We start from the raw sequence: 23,207 nt of genomic DNA on the forward strand, positions 1-23,207 counted from the left end.
ACTAGGACTCCTGGGTAACATTTTAGCCTGCATGCATCTTCCTTGTGCATCTGACTCCCATCTTTTCAAATCTTATATGGGCAAACCAATAAGACAGTAAGGTCTTCTTTTGATGCCCTCCTTGCTATTTTAATCTCAGCAAAAAATGAGATCTAGGCAAAGAGAAACTCCCTGTCCAACAGGGGCTCCTAGCATAAAAATCTGTAGCCTGTCCGCATGCAACCCTGATTCCTTTCCTCTTGGATGCACCTTCTTGATTTCTCTCCATGAGAAATCTCTCCAGCCTCCTTCTTCCTCTTCTGTGGATAACCTGGGCATGAAGATCCTGCTAGGAGATAGACTCCCAGACAGATGGGAGTCTCTCTTCTTGCTAGCATGCACTGCCTTGTCCCGCACGTATCAAGAGATGTGATGAGGGGGCGTGCCTCCTTTCTCTTCCTAAAAGGTGCCCCCCCAGGGCTTCTTGGTGGCTGGAAAATCAGAGAGAGAGGGAGAGATGTTGGTGAAAAGGGTTCAATTCATTCCACATAAATTAGGATTTACAAGTTACATATATATACTAGTATACATGACCTAAATCCTAACCCAAAAACTCTCTAGGCTAACCCAATACTTGAAAGCACTCAATCCAAACTTGATTACATGATGTGCTCTCACCCTCATGGACCCAAACCTGGTCCAAACCTTGATTATCCCCCCTCGAGATCCAAATCCCCTGGGCCTCAAGCTCGTGGAGGTTGAACCTCCACCCTTGGACCAAACCGATCCTAGCCTTAGGATCCAAATCGGTCCTAGAATCCTGGAGCCAAGTCCATGGCTTCTCTCATAATCTTTCAAGGCTTGAAAGTACCACACATGTGCCAACAATCTCCACTTTGGTGTCTCCAAGCCTTGGTAAACCTAGCAATACCCTCTGTACGATCCCACTATCACTGTATGTTTGGACAGCCCCTTGTGCAAACATTGCCACCATCAATCCTCTTCAGCTATTGTGCACCCTTGGAGACCTTTGGGATGACCGCCTCCATAGCTGAAGACCTTCGCTTGCTCCTCAGCATCACCCTAAAAATTGTAGACTCCCTTTTACTCAGTAGCTGCATCACTTTTTCTGGACTTTTCTAGAGAAACCGCAGCATTTCTATACTGGTACTCGCTGCATATCCTAACACAATCTTCTCAGAACATTACTCTGAACTCATGCCAAATCCCTTTCCATCTGTAAAGCCACCTATATCTGGTGCTCCATCTGAACCTGAAGTCCACTGATGCCACAAAAGATGACTCTATAATTGAGTCATATGGTGGTTTGAGTCCTCTGGAAGGGTTTGTGGATGCAAATTATGCAGACGATTTGGTATAAGAAGGTCTACAATGGGATACCTCTTCTATATGTTTAGTAGATCGATGTCTTAGAGATCAATCCTTTAGCCTATTACAGCCTTGTCCACCATGGAGGCTGAGTATATAGATATTACAGAGACTGCAAAGGAAGCTCTTTGACTGAGAAGACTTGTAGCTGAGATGGGAGTGGAGCAGAGCAAGGTCACACTATATTGTGACAGTCAGAGTGCTCTGCAGCTGGCACAAAACTCGATCTATCATGCTAGGATAAAGTATATAGATGGTGATACCATAGGATTAGAAAGCTAGTGGAGGAAGATGAAGTGGAGTTGGTGAAGGTCCATACCAAGGAGAACCAGTCGATGCACTCACGAAGGTACTTCCTCGAGATAGTTTTCAAATGTGTGTGGCACGGATGGGTCTACAGGATAAAGTTGAGTTCACAAGGACTTGAGAGCACCAAGGTAAAGAATGTGAGCTCAGGTGTGGTACCCTCAAGCCTTGAAAACACATAGGAAGAGGCCAAGAAAAGAATGGAGCAAACCAGCGGAAGCATCAGTCAGGATAGAAGCTGCATTAGTAACTTAGTCGACTCATCCTGAGACTGAGTCGACTAAGTTCAAGGTTAGTCAATCCAGTCCAGAGGTGGGTCGACTATGTCTCCAATGGAGGGCCAGAGAGAAATGGAGAATTTTAGTATTTCAAGCTGACATACTTTTTGAGTCGACTAAGTCATCAGTGAGTTGACTCAGTGACAAATGAGTTGACTCAGTTCGGACTGAGTTGACTATGTCACAGACAAACAAAGAGTGCAGTTTTTGGGTGACTGAGATTGAGGTGACTAAATTGGATGTTAGTTGACTCAATGAATGAAGTTAGCCGACTCAGTCTCAGCTGAGTCAATTAAGTGTCATGGGTTTAGAACTGTACGTGGGTCTGTTTGGGTTGGGGGTTTTCTTTGAGCTTAGGGCTTGACCCAATTGTATACATACATATACATGTAAAATAGATCAAGGATTATATGCTGAATATAGATTGAAAGAAGCTCTTCCTCTCAAAACTCTCTCATTCTCTTTTCTCTCTTGGATTCTTGATCTACCAATTCTTAGCTTTTGCATCTAGGCGATCTCCCTTTTGTTGCTGGCTGATCACCAGATTCTCATGCATGGTCTAGCGCGAATCACAATAAGTTATTTATTTTGTATATGAATTGTAAATGAATTAATAAATATTATTTGGTAGTTCATCATATTTCGCATCTTTCTTATAGAACTCTTATAATTATGATGAAGTCCTTAGAACTATTAATAATTGATAATGATGATGAGGATTTATGGCGTAGTTCTTAAATTTTGTTCACGATTAGATGATACGTTATTAATAGAATGATAATATTTATCAAGTATAGATCATTGTGTGTCATATGAGTTGATTGTCCTCGTAATCAAGGAGTGTGAAGATACTAGTATGGCATGCAGATAAAATATAGGAGTATATTTTCACTGAACATGATAGTTGTGGAGAGCTCTACTGTCAAGAGCAGCTTGTGAAGGATATGGGTATAAGTATCCTTTTGATTTGAGATCACCACGATGACTTGTAAGTAACTCACTGTGCTTTGTGCTGACTATCTATATTTTTAATACAGTGATGAAAGATTTCTGGATAAAGTCAAGTACTTGCGAAGTCTGTATGTGAGTCAAGATGGAATTGACCACTCTAGGTTATAGGAGAGAATGCTTCACTGTGTTTTAATTCAATAAAGTCTTGATCAGAATAATTATTGAGAAAAATATCTTGAGATTCGATCCATAATAAGTCCAGAACGAGGTTTAGGATGAAAAATGGAATCCAATAAGCTCAGAAACAGTCCAAACGGAGTCCAGATTGGAGAGATACATGTGAGAAGACCCACGGATGTGAGAGGTGGGGCTCGAGGGCCTGTAGGCTTGGCCTACAAGCCAATAGGGGGCCCAGGCCGGTGGTGCAGCCCATAGGAGTGCGGCTTGCCCGCAGGGGGCAGCCCAGTGCACAGGCCCGCCCGCAGTGTGCAGCTTGGCCAAGCACGGTCCAACACATGGGCACACGGGCATGCGGCCCGGGCTTAGGTGATGTGCATGCATGGCCCAGGCCTAGGCACACGGTCCATCTGGTGCACACATGATCCATGCACACGCGAGTGAGTAGGCGGGCGAGGAGCAACACACGGCACGCAGAGAGAGGCGGTGCATGGCTTGGTTCACGTGGTGGGAGGCAGCTGCAGTCTATGCATGGTCCTTGCAGATTGAGCATGATCCAACAATCATCATTCATACTGATGAAGATCTGATAGTCCATATTGATTTCACAGTTGATTAGGAAGTAGGGGAAGCCTAATTGCGTGATCAGACAGCCACGGTTCGAGCCGATCACGATCGGATAGTCTAGAAGGGTTCTAGGGATTGATTTGAGCTCGATGTCCTAGTGAAACATTGTTTTGAAATTTTTGGAGGCTATATATTTCTAATTGACAAGCCATTTTTGGCGTTGGATAGCTAATGACATCCTGATCATGCAGAAAGCTTCTTAAGAGATTTGAGAGCTTTTATGAGGATTTTAGAGCTTCTTATTGGGAGATCTTTGTACAAAGATGAAGTGGTGAGTTCTTCTTGTATTTGTCTAATTTTTTTTTCTCATAGTGAAGCTTGCATAACCCTTGGAGGTAGGCTTGAGGCTGATCCACGTTACCTTGATTTGTTTGTAATATTTTTCTCTCTTTTTCTTTTTTCTTTCTCTCCCAACAAGTGATATCAGAGCATAACAATTGGTAACTGAGCCTGGTTACCGTGGATAAGTGGTACCAGACAATCTAGACAGAGGTGGTGGTGATCAAAATAGAAGATGGAGAACACGAGCATATCAAGGTGGAGATCAATCGATTCGATAGAAAAAATAATTTCTTCTTGTGGTAAGTGAGGGTGAAGGATGTGCTCATCCAACATGGGTTGATCAACACTCTCTTATACGAGAAGAAGGCGGATACCATGGAGGAGAAGTCCTGGGAGCGGCTACAGATGTAGACAGTGAGTACCATTTGCTTGTACCTGACAAATGAGATGGTGATCCATGTGCTTGACGAGACTTCTCCAACGATGCTATGGTCAAAGCTCGAGGAGTTGTATATAGAAAAATCTCTCACTAACACTCTGTTCCTCTGAAGGTAGTTCTGTGGGGAAAATCAGTGCAGGGATAAAATGATAATTTTAAAACTTTTTCAAAATTATGATTTTACAGTGAAAAATATTAATTAATCTAATTAATTAACATAAATTTACCCTACACTAGGATCTAAATATGATATATAGCATGCATTCATTTAAATTTGAAATTCAAATTCGAACAGTAAACACTTTACTGTAATATGTTCAGAACACAATACCTTTGTGCGGGTAGTAGATCGCCACAATCTAATCATCGTTGGGAGAGTCTGATCATCGTGATGCAACCACACAGCATGTCTAGCCTCTGTGGATCGTCCACATGAAGCTTCCGGTCTGATCGACTCTTCACGAGTGCTAGCTCGTTGTAGAGCCCTTTTCACGGTCGATGCTGATCGAACTTCTTCAATCGATATCTGTCGATTCTTTGGATGCTCCAGATCATCAATAGACATGCTTGAGAGGATGTTGAAGATCTCTCTGAGATTTTGTGGGCTCACGATACTCGTAGCTCACTTTCTCACTTCCCGAACCCCAAGCTAAAACTCTAGGGAACTCATCGAAAACCTTGCACCCACTTTTCTTTCTTTTCTTTCTTTTTCTCTTGGAAGGATATGGACTATCTTCTCATGCACAAGACTTCCTCATGCCCCAAAATTTTTCTCCAAAAAATCTTCTTGCTCCACGCCCCACTCATCTCCTCCTTTTATAACAATGTCAAACATCTTATCCAAAAGAAAGGATAAAGATGAGTAATTACACATTTGAATTCAAATCAAATTTTGAATTCAAATGGACACCAACTCATCCCTTATCCACTAAAGGTGTGAGGTGTGGTTTAAATTGTGCATGGAGTGATTTCATGAGAAATATTTTTCTCATATAATAAATGGGGCGTTAAAAAAGGGATAAGGCGCAAAGATTGATTGCCCATTCAAATTCAAACTTTATTTTGAATTTGAATGGCCAACCAATCATCCTTATCCATTCAATTGGCACATTAAAGTGGGGCGTGGAGAGGGCTTGGCGTGAGAAAAAAAAATTCATGAGAAGTTCCTTCTCATGAATTCAAATGGGTGCAATGAAAGTGAGGTGGCGCATGGAGATTGGGTCAAGGTGGTTTCAATATTTAAACCAACCTAATTGAACCAAATAAGTTAAGTCCAATTAGACTAATTTAAATCTAACTTAATTAGACTTAATTAGGTTCAATAAAATTTTAATCAAATCAGAAATTGACTAAGCCCAACCCTTGATCAAATCAGGGATCAAACCATCTCGATGATTAGGTCAACTCTTAACCTAATCGGGTCAAACCCAACTGAATCCAATTCAATTGGACTTGATTCAAAAATAATTACTTAATCAAATTGAGTTAATCAGTAATCAAATCACTAATAAAATCTCTCATAAATATTGAGTCCAAATCCGATGGGTAATCGGGCATCAGAATTCATCGATATGTAACCCTGATCGAAGAGTCCCAAACCAGTGGGACTCTTGACCTCGGTACCCAAAATGTGTGGGACTCATGATCAGAGAATCCTGATTCTCGATCACAGAGTCTCAGACATGTAGGACTCATAGTCCACGAGCATTAGGACTCTTCATCAGCCATCAGATCAGATAGGAACCTCTAATGTGTGTGACCCTGCAGGTTCGAACCTAAGCCGGTAGCACAGGAACCAATTTTTGTACTAATCGAAGTGACCATCTAGCAATGGTACCCAATATCTGGATAGATCGAAGAGTCACAATCGCAACACTCAGAACCTACATGAATATGGTTACTGTATAATTCATCCTTTTGACCCTTGTGTTTAAGATGACTCAGGGTTAAACTGTCAACCCTGATCAGATCATCCGAATCATGCTCAACTCAAACAGTCCTGTGACTCCTCACAAGGACTACCCTAGCCAAGGTTTTGCTAAATTGAAACATGACTGTACACAGCTCCTAAACTGGAGTGGTCAATCCCATCTTAACACACGCACCGACAAGTCAAGTACTTGACTATACCCAGCAACCTTCCGTCACTGAATTAAAAATTCAGGTAGTTCAGTGCCTAAGTGCAGTGAGTTGCTTGCAAGTCACCATGGCGGTCTCAAGTTGGAGGGATATTTATACCCATATTCCATCAGAGTAAATCTTGACAGCAGAAATAGCTTCAGAGTTGGTCACGTTCAGTGCAGATGTACCTTTACATCTCACCTGTATGCCATACCAGTGTCTCCAGACTCATTGGTTAAGAGGACAACCAACCTATATGGCATACAATGACCTATGCTTGATAAATATTGTCGTTCTAAGTAACAACGTATCATTTGGTCGTGAACAGATTTAAGGACTAAACGATAAATCCTCCTTTGTCGAGTCTAAATAGTCGTAAGGACTTCACCACAACATAGGAGTTCATTAGAAGATGAAACATTTTGTGATAAAAAATATCAAAATAATTTTTATTAATTCATAATTCATGTACAAATATAAAAATGAGCACAACCGTCAACAGGCTGATGATTGGCTTTGGGATACTATTCCTAACAATCTCCCACTTGGCCTAAAGCCAATCGGTGTAGTATCTAATACCCATCTTCGACTTGTAGTTGTCAAACTCCTTCACCGTAATGGCTTTAGTGAATGGGTCGGTCAGGTTCTCCTTCCCGTTGATCTTCTGAAGATCGACGTCACCTCGATCCATAATTTCCCGGATGAGATGGTAGCGGCGCAGAATATGCTTCGTCCGCTGGTGTGCCTTTGGTTCCTTCACCTGAGCAATGGCTCCAGAGCTGTCACAGTAGAGCAGAACTGGACCAACAAGGGAGGGTGCTACTCCAAGCTCGATGATGAATTTTCTCAGCCACACCGCTTCTTTGGCAGCATATGATGCAGTGACATACTCCACCTCGCAAACTGAATCAGCCACTGTGTGCTGCTTGGAACTTTTCCAGCAGATAGCCCCACCATTAAGGGTAAAAATAAATCCTGACACACTTTTGCTGTTATCGTGATCAGACTGAAAACTAGAGTCTGTATACCCTATAAGTCTCAAGTCCGATTCACCATAAACAAGCCACTGATCCCTAGTATTTCTTAAATACTTTAGGATGATTTTAACAACCTTCCAGTGATTCTCCCCTGGATCAGATTGGTATCTACTCACTACCCCTAGTGAGTATGCCACATCTGGTCGTGTACATATCATGGCATACATGATAGATCCTACTGTCGAAGTATATGGAATCCTACCCATACACTCTCTCTCTTGAGGTGTTGTCGGACAATCCATCTTCGAGAGAAAAATTCCATAGCCTATCGGAAGATAGCCTTTCTTGAAATTCTCCATGCTGAACCTCTTCAGCATAGTATCAATGTACGTGGACTGAGATAAACCAAGCAACTTTTTAGATCTATCTCTATAGATCCTCATCCCTAGGATGTAGGAAGCTTCTCCTAGATCCTTCATGGAGAACTGTGACGACAGCCAAATCTTTATTCCCTGTAATGCAGGGACATCATTCTCGATTAAGAGAATGTCATTCACATCAATACAAGAAATACTACTACTAGACCATTAGCCCACTTATAAATGCAGGGCTCTTCTCCGTTCTTAACGAAGCCATACGTCTTGATCGTCTTATCAAAACGTATGTTCCAACTCCGTGATGCCTGCTTAAGTCCATAAATGGACCTCTGTAGCCTGCATACCTTAGACTCATCTGTGGATGTGAATCCTTCAGGTTGTATCATATACACCTCTTCATCCAGCTTTCCGTTTAGGAAAGCTGTCTTCACATCCATCTGCCAGATTTCATAGTCCAGATGGACAGCTATTGCAAGCATAATCCGAATGGATTTGAGCATTGCCACAGGAGAAAATATCTCGTCATAGTCTATACCATAATGTTGACGATATCTTTTGACAACCAGACGGGCTTTATAGGTTTTCACCTTTCCGTCTGTGCCTCTCTTCCTCTTGAAGACCCATTTACATCCTATGGGTTTTACTCCTTCGGGTGGGTCAACCAATGTGCACACATCGTTGACCTTCATGGACTCCATTTCAGATTTCATGGCCTCTAGCCATTTCTCAGAGTTAGGTCTCTGCATTGCATCCATGTAGGTGATCGGATCCTCATCGTTTTCATCAAGTTCGATAGGATCGTCGTTTCGAACCAAGAAACCATAGTATCTGTCCGGTTGACATGGTACTCTATCAGATCGTCTTAAGGGTGCTTGAACAATGGGCTCCAAATTTGATCTAACCAAATCCGATTTAGGTTCAGCAACTTGTGTTGGTTTTTTCATCTACCGAACTTCGTCAAGTTCGACTTTAGAGGCAACAGTCCCTTCACCAAGGAACTCCTTTTCTAAAAAGATTGTCTTAAGGCTGACAAACACTTTTTACTCATCAGCTAGGTAGAAGTAATACCCTTTGGTCTCTTTTAGGTACCCTATAAAATTACACTTATCAGACCTAGGTCCATGCTTGTCCGTAATTAAACGTTTCACATAAGCCGAACACCCCCAAACCCTAAGGTGCGAGAGTACTGGCTTACGTCCTATCCATATCTCATATGGCATTTTGGTTACAGATTTACTTGGAACTCTATTTAGAAGGTAACAAGTCGATTTGAGCGCATATCCCCAGAGGGAGATTGGCAGACCAGCAAACCCCATCATGGATCGAACCATGTCCAACAAGGTCCGATTCCTCCTTTCAGATACACCATTATGTTGTGGTGTTCCAGGAGGAGTCCATTGAGAGAGAATCCCATTCTCTCTAAGATATGTCAGAAAATCATTGGAAAGATATTCACCTCCTCGATCAGATCGAAGAGTTTTAATACACTTCCCAGTTTATTTTTCTACCTCATTTCGGAATAGTTTGAACATTTCAAACGACTCCGATTTATGCTTCATTAAATAGACATATCCATACCTCGATAGGTCGTCTGTGAAGGTTATGAAGTAGAAATATCCACCTCTTGCACTTGAGCTCATAGGTCCACATACATCAGAATGTACCAGACCCAAGAGTTCACTAGCTCGCTCACCTTTTTCAGTAAAAGGTGATTTGGTCATTTTACCAAGAAGACAGGACTCACAGGTTGGAAGTAATTCACAATCACCTACTTTAAGAATTCCTTGAGCCAATCTGTTTATCCTATTCTTATTGATATGACTTAGCCTATAGTACCAAAGGTAGACTTCTGACACATTATCTATTCTAGGACATTTACCGGAGGTTTGAACCACATTAACAGGTTGTGATAGAAAGTAAATTTCATTATTAAGTTGTCCAACAAACATTGTAACACCATTCAAAATGATATTGCAAACATTTTTTTTTATTAAAAATTGATAATCGTTCATGGCCAAAAGGCCTACAGAAATAATATTTAATAAAAAGCTTGGATAATAGTGACATTCACTCAGAATTACGTTTCGAGAATTGATTACAAGGTTTATAATTCCTAATGCTAGAACTGGAACTTTGCTTCCATCTCCAACATTTAAGAATCTCTCGTCTTCATCAAATCTCCTACTGACTTGCAGACCCTGCATCGAATTGCAAATATGATAAGGGCTTCCGATATCCAATACCCAGGCAGTAGTATCACAAATGGAAAAGTTGTAAGGTGTTATCATATAAGTACCTTGCTTCTTCTTTGGCCTGTTCGGGTCCAGTGAGGCAATGTATAGAGGACAGTTCCTCTTCCAGTGCCCCTACTTCTTGCAAAAGAAGCACTCTGTCTGGCTCTGGTCAGGCTTACGCTTCTTGGTTTGACCCTGTGCAGACGTCCCAGCATGCAGCTGCACCTTCTTATTCTTCTTCTTTTTGTTCTTCTTCTTACCTTTCTTAAAGGGTCGATGACCAGAAGAAGACCCTCCCACAACATTCACCAACTCCTTATGGAGTTGGTGATCCTTCTCAAAGTTCTGCAGTAACCCCAACAAGCTGTGGTAGTTCACTGCAGGCTTTGTCGTTCGAAAATGAGTAAGGAAGGGAAGGAAGGACTTGGGCAGAGAATTAAGGATCGCATCGTTACTGAGCTGCTCGTGCAGGAGAAAACCCAGTTCACTTAGGCGCTCAATCATTTCGATCATGTACAGTACATGATCAGTGACTGAGGCTCCATCCCTCATCCGAGCATTAAAAATGGCACAACTAGTTTTGTGCCTTTCAATGTCGTCAGACGTGCCAAAGGAGTCGTTCAACATTGGAAGCATCTCCTATGGTTGGGCATTCTCGAACCTATGGCTGAACTCATCATTCATTGCCGCTAGCATAATGCACCAGACGGTGGTGCGGTCGTTAAGGCACTTCTGGTAAGTGTCTCAGACCGTCCCTCTAGCATTCAGGGCTGGCTCCTCAGGTGCTGGATCCGTTACTACATAAAAGATCCGCTCATGCTCAAGAACGATTTTTAATTTTCGATACCAGCTATCGAAATTAGGTCCCATGAGCTTGTCATTATCTAATAATGACAGGAGCGACAGGGTAGTGGCCATAGCTTTGTAAAGGAAAATCAAACCTATATTAGTACATAAATTATTAATACTAAAGACTTGGACTTTAGTCTAAAGTTTCTCTCAATATTTTTATGAACTGGTAGCCTCAACCTCCAATTCGAGGACTTACTTTAATTCCTTAGTGGGTACTAGAATTCATACAGACTACACACGAGCCCAACTTTGGTTGGTCAACCCATGTGCATCTATGGGTAGGTTCATAACTAGTTGTTTCTCTAAACAACTTCTAGTAATTGATTTTGCCCCAGAACCTAATCAGTAGGCTTTGGCCTCCACTAAAAAGATCTGGTTAGGTCCAACCATTAACATGACTTGATTTGGTGAATCGGACCAATAAATGATCAGGCCCAACTTTGGCCGGCCAACCGACCACCATCCGAAAGACTCAAACTAAATTATCATATTATGAATGATAATTCCATTAGTCAATAAGCACCAGGCCTTTAGGCCTCCAATGATTATTAAACTAATGGACTGATTATCACTCACTTAATGGGAGGCTATGACTTAGTTACCACTATAACTAATCATTTTAGGGACCTAATAATTTTAAGGATTTTATTAAAGGATAGATGAGAAGAAAATATCATATCCAGCCAATTTCAATCCTCTCACTGACTTCACCAAGTCAGATTAAAAAAGATTTAATTAAAGCCAGCATTAGGAGCACCTAAATCAGTCAAACTGATTTACCTAATGACATGGGTGAGCCCTAATCACCAAGTGATCTAATCAAAATCTAATTCACCAGGTTGGCCAGGTAAGTGAGATCAGTGGTGGGGATAAGCCATTAACTCGTCAGAGATTGAATCACTGCGAGTAGCTCCCGCTTAAAAACCACTGATCATATTGCCAAACTTACCTTAGACACCAACTGGTTCATTAGTTTTAATTTGATCAACTTAGTAAATAGGGTTCCACCGCATAGCCATAAATTAAGTCCATCTTAGTCTAGTTAAAGACATGGACCCATTCAACTACAACTATTGAAGTTGAATCTAGAGTATCCTTGACCTAATCTAATTCAACTTTTGATTAGATTTGATCAATTACTCTAAATTAGTCCATTTCTTTAAGCTAACCTTAGGTCTAACCCAATTATGGACCTAATCCATCTAACCCATTGACCCACAAGTTTATGCAATTGTCTTAGGTCTTAATTCATAATTCTAGACCTACTAGACAACACTTAATTCTTTTAATTAAGTATTTGGGCTGATGGGTCAGGATTTGGCATTTTGAAAATAATTTTTAAATTTGAAAGGTTTTATTTTCTGTTCACCAAATTTGTTGACTCATTTCACAAATAGATCAGCACATTTCATAAATAGCAATCCTATTGCTAATTACATAACAGAAAATAACTCAATCAAAATAAATCATGAATATTCCTTTAGATCTAATCTAACATATTCATGATAAATTTTACAATTGAACCTTTATAATTAATTCCTTTCGTTGCTTCATCTGCATGGGATATAATTGCAGTGGCACCCCTACCGCCATAGGAGACCCCATCGAATGGGAGGAGAGGGCCTTTAAACCCTACTTTTCTCCTATGATCGGACGACCATGGCAACCAACCCAATTCGATTACTTACTACTTGGATCAAGTATATCTAAATATACCAATTTCAAAATTTAAATTTTAAATTTCAAATTTTAAATTTTAAATTTTGAATTTCAAATTTCAAACAAATTTCAAATTTCAAAATTTTGAATTTTGAATTTTAAATTTTGAATTTCAAATTTGAAATTTCAACCAAATTTTAAATTTCAAATTTCAAATTTCAAATTTCAAAATTTTGAATTTTGAATTTTAAATTTCAAAATTCAAATTTTAAATTTTAAATTTTAAATTTTTGAATTTTAAATTTCGAACAACTTTCAAAATTTAAATTTTAAATTTTGAATTTTAAATTTTAAATTTAAACTTTTAGATTACAACTTAATCTACGCATGCAAATATATATCATATCTAAGAACCCGCTCTGATACCATTTGTGGGAAAAATCAGTGCAAGGGTAAAATGATAATTTTAAAACTTTTTTAAAATTATGATTTTACAGTGGAAAATATTAATTAATCTAATTAATTAATATGAATTTATCCTACACTAGGATCTAAATATGATATATAGCATGCATTCATTTAAATTTAAAATTCAAATTCGAACAGTAAATACTTTACTTTAATGTGTTCAGAACACAATACCTTTGTGCGGGTAGTAGATCACCGTAATCTGATCACCGTTGGGAGAGTCTGATCATTGCGATGTAGCCACACAACATGTCTGGCCTCTGTGGATCATCCACACGAAGCTCTCGATTTGATCGACTCCTCACGAGTGCTAGCTCATTGTAGAGCCCTTTTGACGGTCGATGCTGATTGAACTCCTTCGATCGATGTCTGTCGATTCTTTGGATGCTTCGGATCATCAACAGACATGCTTGAGAGGATGTTGAAGATCTTTCTGAGATTTTGTGGGCTCACGACACTCGTAGCTCACTTTCTCACTTCTCGAACCCTAGGCTAAAACTCTAGGGAACTCATCAGAAACCTTGCACCCACTTTTCTTTCTTTTCTTTCTTTTTCTCTTGGAAGGATATGGACTTCCTTCTCATGTACAAGACTTCCTCACGCCCTAAAATTTTTCTCCAAAAAATCTTCTTGCTCCATGCCCTACTCATCTCCTCCTTTTATAACAACGTCAAACGTCTTATCCAAAAGAAAGGATAAAGATGAGTAATTACACATTTAAATTCAAATCAAATTTTGAATTCAAATGGACACCAACTCATCCCTTATCTACTAAAGGTGTGAGGCATGGCTTAAATTGTGCATGAAGTGATTTCATGAGAAATAATTTTCTCATGTAATAAATGGGGTGTTAAAAAAGGGATAAGGCGCAAAGATTGATTGCCCATTCAAATTCAAACTTTATTTTGAATTTGAATGGCCAACCAATCATCCTTATCTATTCAATTAGCACATTAAAGTGGGGCGTGGAGAGGGCTTGGCATGAGGAAAAAAAATTCATGAGAAGTTCCTTCTCATGAATTCAAATGGGTGCAATGAAAGTGAGGTGGCGCATGGAGATTGGGTCAAGGTGGTTTCAATATTTAAACCAACCTAATTGAACCAAATAAATTAAGTCTAATTAGACCAATTTAAACCCAACTTAATTAGGCTTAATTAGGATCAATAAAATCTTAATCAAGTCAAAAATTGACTAAGCCCAACCCTTGATCAAATCAGGGATCAAACCATCTCAACGATTAGGTCAACTCTTAACCTAATCGAGTCAAACCCAACTGAATCTAATTCAATTGGACTTGATCCAAAAATAATTACTCAATTAAATTGATTTAATTAGTGATCAAATCACTAATAAAATCTCTCATAAATATTGAATCCAAATCCGATGGGTAATCGAGCATCAGAATTCATCGATATGTAACCCTGATCGAAGAGTCCCAAACCAGTGGGACTCTTGACCCCGGTACCCAAAATATGTGGGACTCATGATCAGAGAATCTTGATTCTCGATCACAGAGTCTCAGATACGTAGGACTCATAGTCCACGAGCATTAGGACTCTTCATCAGCCATCAGATCAGATAGGAACCTCTAATGTGTGTGATCCTGCAGGTTCGAACCTAAGCCGGTAGCACAGGAACCAATTTCTGTACTAATCGAAGTGACCATCTAGCAATGATACCCGACGTCTGGATAGGTCGAAGAGTCGCAATCACAACACTCAGAACCTACATGAATATGGTTACTGTATAATTCATCCTTTTGACCCCTGTGTTTAGGATGACTCAGGGTTAAACTGTCAACCCTGATCAGATCATCCGAATCATGCTCAACTCAAATAGTCCTGTGACTCCTCATAAGGACTACTCTAGCCAAGATTTTGCTAAATTGAAATACGACTGTACACAGCTCCTAAACTAGAGTGGTCAATCCCATCTTGACACATGCACCGACAAGTCAAGTACTTGACTACACCCAGCAACCTTCCATCACTGAATTAAAAATTCAGGTAGTCCAATACCTAAGTGCAGTGAGTTAAGTCATCATGGCAGTCTCAGGTCGGAGGGATATTTATTCCCATATTCCATCAGAGCAAATCTTGACAGCAGAAATAGCTCCAGAGTTGGTCACGTTCAGTGCAGATGTACCTTTACATCTCACCTGTATGCCATACCAGTGTCTCCACACTCATTGGTTAAGAGGACAACCAACCTATATGGCACACAACGACCTATGCTTGATAATCGTTGTCATCCTAGGTAACAACGTATCATTTGGTCACGAACAGATTTAAGGACTAAACGACAAATCCTCCTTTGTTGAGTCTAAATAGTCCTAAGGACTTCACCACAACATAGGAGTTCATTAGAAGATGAAATATTTTGTGATAAAAAATATCAAAATAATTTTTATTAATTCATAATTCATGTACAAATACAAAAATGAGCACAACCGTCAACAGGCTGACGATTGGCTTTGGGACACTATTCCCAACAAGTTCTACCAACTGCAGATGGATCAGGGACAGAGTGTGTAGGAGCATCTCAACAACTTTCAGAAGATTTTCACCAATCTTTTCAGTGTAGGTGAGAAGGTTGAGGAGAAGATCAGGGTGTTGGTCTTGCTAGCATCGCTTCTCCCTTCATATGAGTCCTTGATGACTGCTCTTCTAATGGAGAAGAGAACCATCAAGATGGACGAGGTCACTATAGTGATTCTTTAGATTGAAGTGCTCAAGCAGAAGAATCAGGCTTCGAGCTCAGATGGTGGCAGCTCAGCTTTGGTGATTTTTGAAAGAGCAGGTGGCAGTAGATGGAGCGCTAGAGGATCGCGAGGAGGATGATTCAGATCCAAGATGAGGAAATTCAGTAAGATCAGATGCTATCGATGTGATGAGTTGGACATCATGTCAGTGATTGCCCTCAACTTAGAGATCGAATGAGGGCTACTATAGTGATAGTTAGTAGTGAGTCAGAGGATGATGTCTTATTGATATCTGATGAGGTATCTATTTTTTTTCTAGTAATGAATTTTAGATTCTAGATGTACCCATCATGTTTGTTGTAGAGAAGAGCCGTTTGACTCCCTAGAGAGTAGTGAGAGCATTGTTCATCTGTCGGATGGATTGAGCTGTGCGATCAGAGACATCAGAATGGTCAACTGGAGGATACATGATGGTACAGTGAGGAGATTGGATGAGATCCGATACCTATATGATTTCAGATGAAATCTTATCTCACTGAGCAGACTGGATTCAAACGGCTACAGGTGGGTAGCTGGTGATGGAATTCTGAAGGTTATGCATGGTGATAGAATTATTCTAGAGGGAGAGAAGAGGATGAGAGAATATTTCTATCTGGTAGAAAGTCCAATGCGAGGTGGAGCTTCAGGAGCTAGAGGGAGCCCAGTGCGAGATGGAGCTCCAGATGGACGTAGATCGAGCACGAGATGCAAGACTTGGGAGGATGAGAGTCGACATCATAGAGTGAAGTTTCTATTACCGCAGGAGATTTTTTCGAATAGATCTTTGGTCATAGTGGACATAGCCCATGATAGAGGTAGGATCAAAAGGCTAGGTTCAACTCCCACATTTGCCCATCCATAAGGCAGTAGGCGTGCCCCAGGGCATGGGGGCGAGATAGATCACAAGTTCTCAAAGATAGGTGGAGGCCGAACATCGAGTCAACATAAAGATTATTGAAAAAAGTACCATGAGATTCGATCTATAATAAGCTCAGGATGAGGTTCAAGATGAAAAGCAGAATTCAATAAGCCCAAGAATAGCCCAAATGAAGTTCAGATGGAAGAGATACACACGATAAGACCCACGATGCGAGAGGTGGGGTCCGAGGGCCTGTAGGCTCGACCTACAGGGGGCCCAGACCGATGGGCACGACCCAACGTGCAGGCCCGCCAGGCGCAGCCCAACCTGTGGGTGTGTGGCCCAGGCCCAGGCGACGTGCACGTGCAGCCCAGGCATGTGGTCCATCAGGAGCGCGCGCTGTCCATGCATGCACGGGCGAGTAAGCAGACGAGGAGTGACATGCGACGCATGGAGAGTGGTGGTGCATAGCCTGGTTCAAGCGGTAGGAGGTTGCCATGGTCCACGCATGATTGAGCATGATCCAACAGCTGTCATTCATGTCGATGAAGATCCGATGGTCCAGATTGATTCTGAGGTTGATCAGGAAGCAGGGGAAGCTGATTGTGCGATCGATGGACATGGTTCAAGCCAGTCATGATCGGATAGTCCAGAAGAATTTTATGATTTGATTTGAGCTCGATATCCTAGTGAAATATTATTTTGGAGCTTTTGGAGGCTATTTAACTCTGATCGACGAGTCATTTATTGCATTGGATACTTGGGAAGGAATTTTGGGGCTTCTTGAGAGATTTCAAAAAGTTTTTGTGAGGATTTTGGAGTTTTTTTATTAAGAGATCTTTGCATAAAGATGGAGTGGTGAGTTTTTTTTTTATTTATTTAATTTTTTTTCTCATAGTGAAGTTTGCACGCCCTATGAAGATAGGCTTGAGGCCGATCCATGTTTCCTTGATTTATTTATGATATTTTTTCTCTCTTTGCTAGATTATCACTTCGATTAGTATAGAAATTAATTTCTATACGATCAACTTAGTGTTCAAATCTATGGAGTCAAACACAATAGAGGTTTCTGTCTGATTAGATGGCTGATTAACAATTATGAATCGTTGAAGGATATAATCATCAATATGATTGATGATTAACCTTATGCAAAAATTGAGATAAAATAATTTATTAATAGTTAGTGAATTATAAGAAGATTAATTAATAATAAAATTACTAATTATCTCAATTTGATTAAGCAATGAGGTATGGATCGAGTCTAATAGAATTGGATTTGATTAGGTTTGGCCTGATTAGGTTATAAGATAACCTAATCGCTAGGAAAGATTAATTCTTAATTTGATCAGGAGTTGGACTAAATTAATTTTTAATTAGATCATGATTTAATTGAAAAATTTGGGTGTCTAATTGGATTAGGTTCATGCATCAATTTGGATCTAATCAAATGGGATTTGATTTGAGATCAAATTACAAGAATTAAGAGTCCAATTAGATTAGACTACTCCCTTGCGCCATCACCCTCATCCATGCCCATCTTCTTCACTCTAATTCTATTTTTGCATGAGTTTTTTCATGCCAATTTTAATGTTGTCACCCATTTTCAACTTGCTTTGGATGTGGATGGAGTTTTGTTGCCCAGCTATGCAACCCAAGGGGGGATGAATTGGGTTTCTAAAAATTTAAACTTAACTTACAACTTATGAAGAATATTTAACAATAGCAAGATAAGTAAGGAGAGTGTAATTGATGCAAGGGTAATGGTTGGATGCAAAAATGCAAGAGAATAAAGAAATTTAAAAGGAGAGCAATTAAGCACAACACAAATAAGAAGATTTATAGTGGTTCGGTGCCAACCTTGCACCTATATCCACTCTCCAAGCTCCTACTTGAGAATTTCAATCCACTAAACAGTATTCAACCTGAATACACTCGTCGAAACCTCTGACTCTAGCTATTTTAAGCTAGAATACTTATTTTTCGGGTACAAGCCAATCCAATACAATCCGATTCAAGGTTCGGATCAACCTTCCCATATTTTGGAGCCCTTCCAAAACAAAAATAATAACTCAAAAAGAGTATTACAGTTAATTACACAGAAATATAGATGAAGCTCTTTTAATGAGCGAATAAAGCTTTAAATATACTTTACACAATTAGAAGAAAGCTCTTCTTGATTTTCTCAAGGTGGTTGGAGACTTTAATGAACTTTTGAGGAGTTGGTGAACTTGAAATAAAGGCTTCTTGAACTCTTTTTATGGGCTCTTGCTTAAGGTTGACAAGAATGCTTGAAGAATCTTTTTCCAATCTTTCTCTTTTCTCTCTTTTTTTTTTTTTGATTCCCTCCTTTAAGTCCCTTTATATAACTTCAAATAATGATGGAGAGTAATCTGAACTGAAATAGAGCTGTTAGAGCACATTAAATGAGCATTAAATGCAATTAAAATGGGTTAAAAACTAGCCGTTGTGGAACTTTCCCGTCACAGGGGTCGACTCATAGGGCGACTCATGCTCATGGGTCGATTCATGGGGTCGACCTCTGTGGAAAAGAGCAGAAAATGACTGTTTTGTAATTTTGGCCTGTAGAGCAGCAGAGGTCGACTCATGCCAAGGGGTCGACCCATGGGGTCGACTCACAGAGTGTGTCAGCCAAAATTTTGGCATGCCATTCAGCCCTTTAAGCCATACGTCGACTTATGGGGTCGACTCAAAAATAAAAATTTGGTTTTCTTACAAAATACACTTCCAAAAATATTGAAATTTTCTTCAATAGATTGTACGTCTTTAGTTCTTGCTCTTAAGGCTTCTGAATCAGGTCTTGACAAAATTATGATTTTGTCCCTGAAATGCAATAAGTCTTTTTCCAAGCCAAAATCATTAGTAATCCCCTCAAATACTTTATAATCATCAAAATCAATTCAAGGAGCAACAATCTCTCCCTTTTTGATGATGACAAAATATTTGAGCAAAAGCATATAGAAAGCATTGAACATGAATTTCAAATTTATGAAAATGCATCACTTAGATATTATAGCCAAGTATTGGAACAAAATGCATCATAATCAGTTTAAAGAGAAATTTGAAATTTGCTTATAAGTACATTTGCTTGGAAAGAAAAGGCTGATTTTGATTCTTTGGCATATGACACATGTGCCCATTTACTTAACAATTTACTTATTGTTCTTATAAGTGCATTTGCTTGGAAAGAAAAAGGTATGTGACACATGTATCTATTTGCTTAACAATTTACTTAATGTTCAATCTTTATTGCTCTTATTGCTTAATCTCAATCTCGATTCTCTACTCCCCCTTTTTGACAACATCAATTGAGATTCTTTACTTTCCCTCTTTTTTTGAATATATTTTCTCTATTCCTTCTTTTTGATGGGATCAATTTTACATCTTTAGCTTCCTTCTTTATTGTTTATTTCTTTATTGCTTATTGTTTTACTCCCCCTCAATATAGCAATTGTAAAAGATATATCTATTTGCTCATTTAACAGATATTGCTATTCAAGTATTTCATAATTTAAAAGTAATTCAATTTGATCACATTCAGGGATATTCACTGAAAGTCAGTGTATATATATATATATCCAAAAGATGACTGAAAACATAGATGTTTCAATACATAAGTGTTGACTTAGAGTACAAAAGACATGGATAGAAACTATCCAAGAGTCAATCAGTCAACATTACATTATATGGCCCCATAAGATAGATCCTAGACAAAAACTAAAGAAAAGACAGACTACACTGGATCTAATAGATATCATGACTGGATGGATCGAAGTCTGATGAATCAGAGATGGGGTGAGGAGATGAAGGATCATGTCCACGAGCTCGACCTCGACCGCGTCTGCCTCTGCCACGGGTAGAGGTGCCAGCATGAGTGGAGGAGTGAGAAGATCCTGAAGGCTGAGAAGCAAAGGACTGAGCTACAAGTGAGAGTCTGATGGTGTCCAGAAGGTTCAAAGCTCTCGAAATAGATTGTAGCAGTGCAGTGAACTGAGTGAAAGTATGCTCACTAGAGCCCTTGATCTCTCTCCTCAGAAAGTCAAAACCACTCTCTAAGACTCCTCGCAGTCTGGCTGCCACCGCAGATAGGTCTGAGACCTCAGTGATGTCCTCATGCGGTTATGGATGGGCTAGAGCTAACATTTGCCCCTGCAAGTCAAGCACTCTGCCAGTCAGTCTCAATACACAACCCTCAAGCTACTCGATGTGTACTGACTGATCAGTAATCATCTGGAACACAGTGGAGATGTGAGGGATCAGTGTCTGATCTGATACACCGTGAGATGTCGATCCCTGAGCAGAAGCTGAAGTGCCCATCTAATGAGATAGTATAGAAGCTACTCACTGAGATATCATCTCTATCTGATCATCAGCCAATTTGATCTCGGAAGGATGTGCTCTGCTGTCCGACTGCTGAACTGAAGTATGCGTCCTCGCAGTCTCTGACGGCCCAGCCTTGTGGTTAGAAACAAACTGAATATCTGAAGATACAGCCCTGTGATCATGGAGGTGTGAAGATGGTCCTTCCTCCTCTGCTCTGTCCTCAGCTCTCTCATCCACACCTTTTGTCCAACCACCATCAGTTTTGGAAAATCCCATGTGGTGCAAAGTATGGCGGTTGATAGTGTTGGAGTGAGATAGCCTAGCTACTGCCTCCCCCTCAAAGCTAACTCCGAACCTCCTAAATACTAAAGTGAGAGCCATACCAAAAGGCAAATGTGCCTTAGACCTATTTAAGGTCTCTCTCATAGCCTCAAACATCAATGCCGGGAGGTTCAGGGGGGTTTGTGTAAAAACATGATACATAATGCAGATGTCCCGACCAGAGAGGAGATCATGTCTATCACTTCTAGGAAAAAATAACTTAGTTACCATGTGGTGTAATAGCCTCATCTCAATGGAAAGAATCTTTGCCTCTAATTTATTTAGGCTTCCAGTGAAGGTTCTCCCTAGAATAACATTAATTCCTTCCTCTTTAACTAGGAGTTCCATGTTTGTGTATCCCTCACAAGGTAAATGAAGAATTTCTCCCAAAAGCATAGGATCTAGGCTAATTTCTATACCCTTTACTGTGGATTTTACTGTTTCATTGCTGTATCCCAAGTTCAAATAAAATTCTCTAACAAGATCCACATAAGTATTTTCTTTTAGGGAGCAGTAGAATTTCCAACTTTAGTCCTTAATTTTTGATCCGATAGAGAACCTTCCTTTTCAAAAAATCTGAAATCAATATTTTTGCCGGGCTCTACCTTCCTATCGGAGAGGGGTACCTTACTGGGGCTGATTGGAGACTGGATTGTAGCTGGAGCTGAAGTATGAGCAGGGTTTGAAGCAGAAGTGGTCTCGATTGCTTGTCTCTTCCGGCGCACACTTTCTTCCAACCCACGAACTGATTTCCTCCTCTGTGGAAGCTTCATCTTCGGAGCCATTTGTGCAGGCCAAAATAGCAAGGAACTTAGGAGAGCAAATGTGAGGGAGAGATGAAGGGTTTTGAGTGGAAAGACAAGGATTTTGGAGAAATAGAGTGGAGATTTGGAGAAGACGGGTAGAGTCTAGGGTAAGCTCGACTTGCTCCAAATGAAGAAGGAGAAAGGGAGGAGCTTGGTTCCAAGAGGGCGATTTAGACGGTGAGAGATGATGGGAGAAGAGTTTTGGGGAAAAACTTGGGTTTGAGGAAGAAGAGGAGTCTTTTGGCTTGGTGGAAGGAAGAAGACGGAGAGTTGGGTCGGCTCAAGGGAGGTTTTCCAACAAAAAGAAAGCGCCCGAAGAATTTAGTCAATATTACAAGTTTACCCTAGGGTTGACCCTGGGGGTCGACTTATGGCACAGAGAAATTCAGAAAAATGATGAAATAATTTCGAAAAAATTTGAAATATTAGGAGAAGGATGTTTACCCAAAAATTGATTATGAGAATGATAATTTTGGGCTTTTGAGCTAAAAAAAAAAGATGAGAATTAAGCTAAAAAGATTTTTGATGGTGATACCTTGAAATCAGAGAGACACTTAAGCAGATGGATCAAGGATTCTTAGTTCTCTCCTAATTTCATAAAATCTATCTTCTCTTAAAGCCTTGGTAAAGATGTCAGCTAATTATTTTTTAGTACAAACATAGTCAAGAATTATGTCTTTATTTTGGACATGTTCTCTTATGAAATGATGCCTGATTTCAATATGTTTTGACCTAAAATGTTGAATTGAATTTTTAGTGAGATTTATAGCACTAGTGTTATCACATCTTATGGGAGTTTCATTAAGTTTGATACCAAAGTCTTTGAGTTGTTTCTTAATCCACAAGATTTGAGCACAACAACTTCCGACTGTAATGTATTCAGCCTCGGCCATAGACAGTGCTACCGAATTTTATTTCTTGCTAAACCAAGAGATTAGGTTTACTCCAAGAAATTGGCAAGTTCTACTAGTACTTTTTTTATCTAATTTACATCCAGCAAAATCGACATCTGAAAATCCTATT

The 23,207-nt window shown here is 39.9% G+C and overlaps 1 pseudogene; it reads right to left on the reverse strand.

The window, feature by feature from the left end:
* Positions 1-972: 972 nt before the first annotated feature.
* LOC140858793 (uncharacterized) overlaps positions 973-23,207 on the reverse strand; it is a 56,532-nt pseudogene continuing 34,297 nt past the window's right edge.

This window comes from Elaeis guineensis, chromosome 6, assembly GCF_000442705.2.
Source record: "Elaeis guineensis isolate ETL-2024a chromosome 6, EG11, whole genome shotgun sequence".
NCBI classification, from domain to species: Eukaryota; Viridiplantae; Streptophyta; class Magnoliopsida; order Arecales; family Arecaceae; genus Elaeis; species Elaeis guineensis.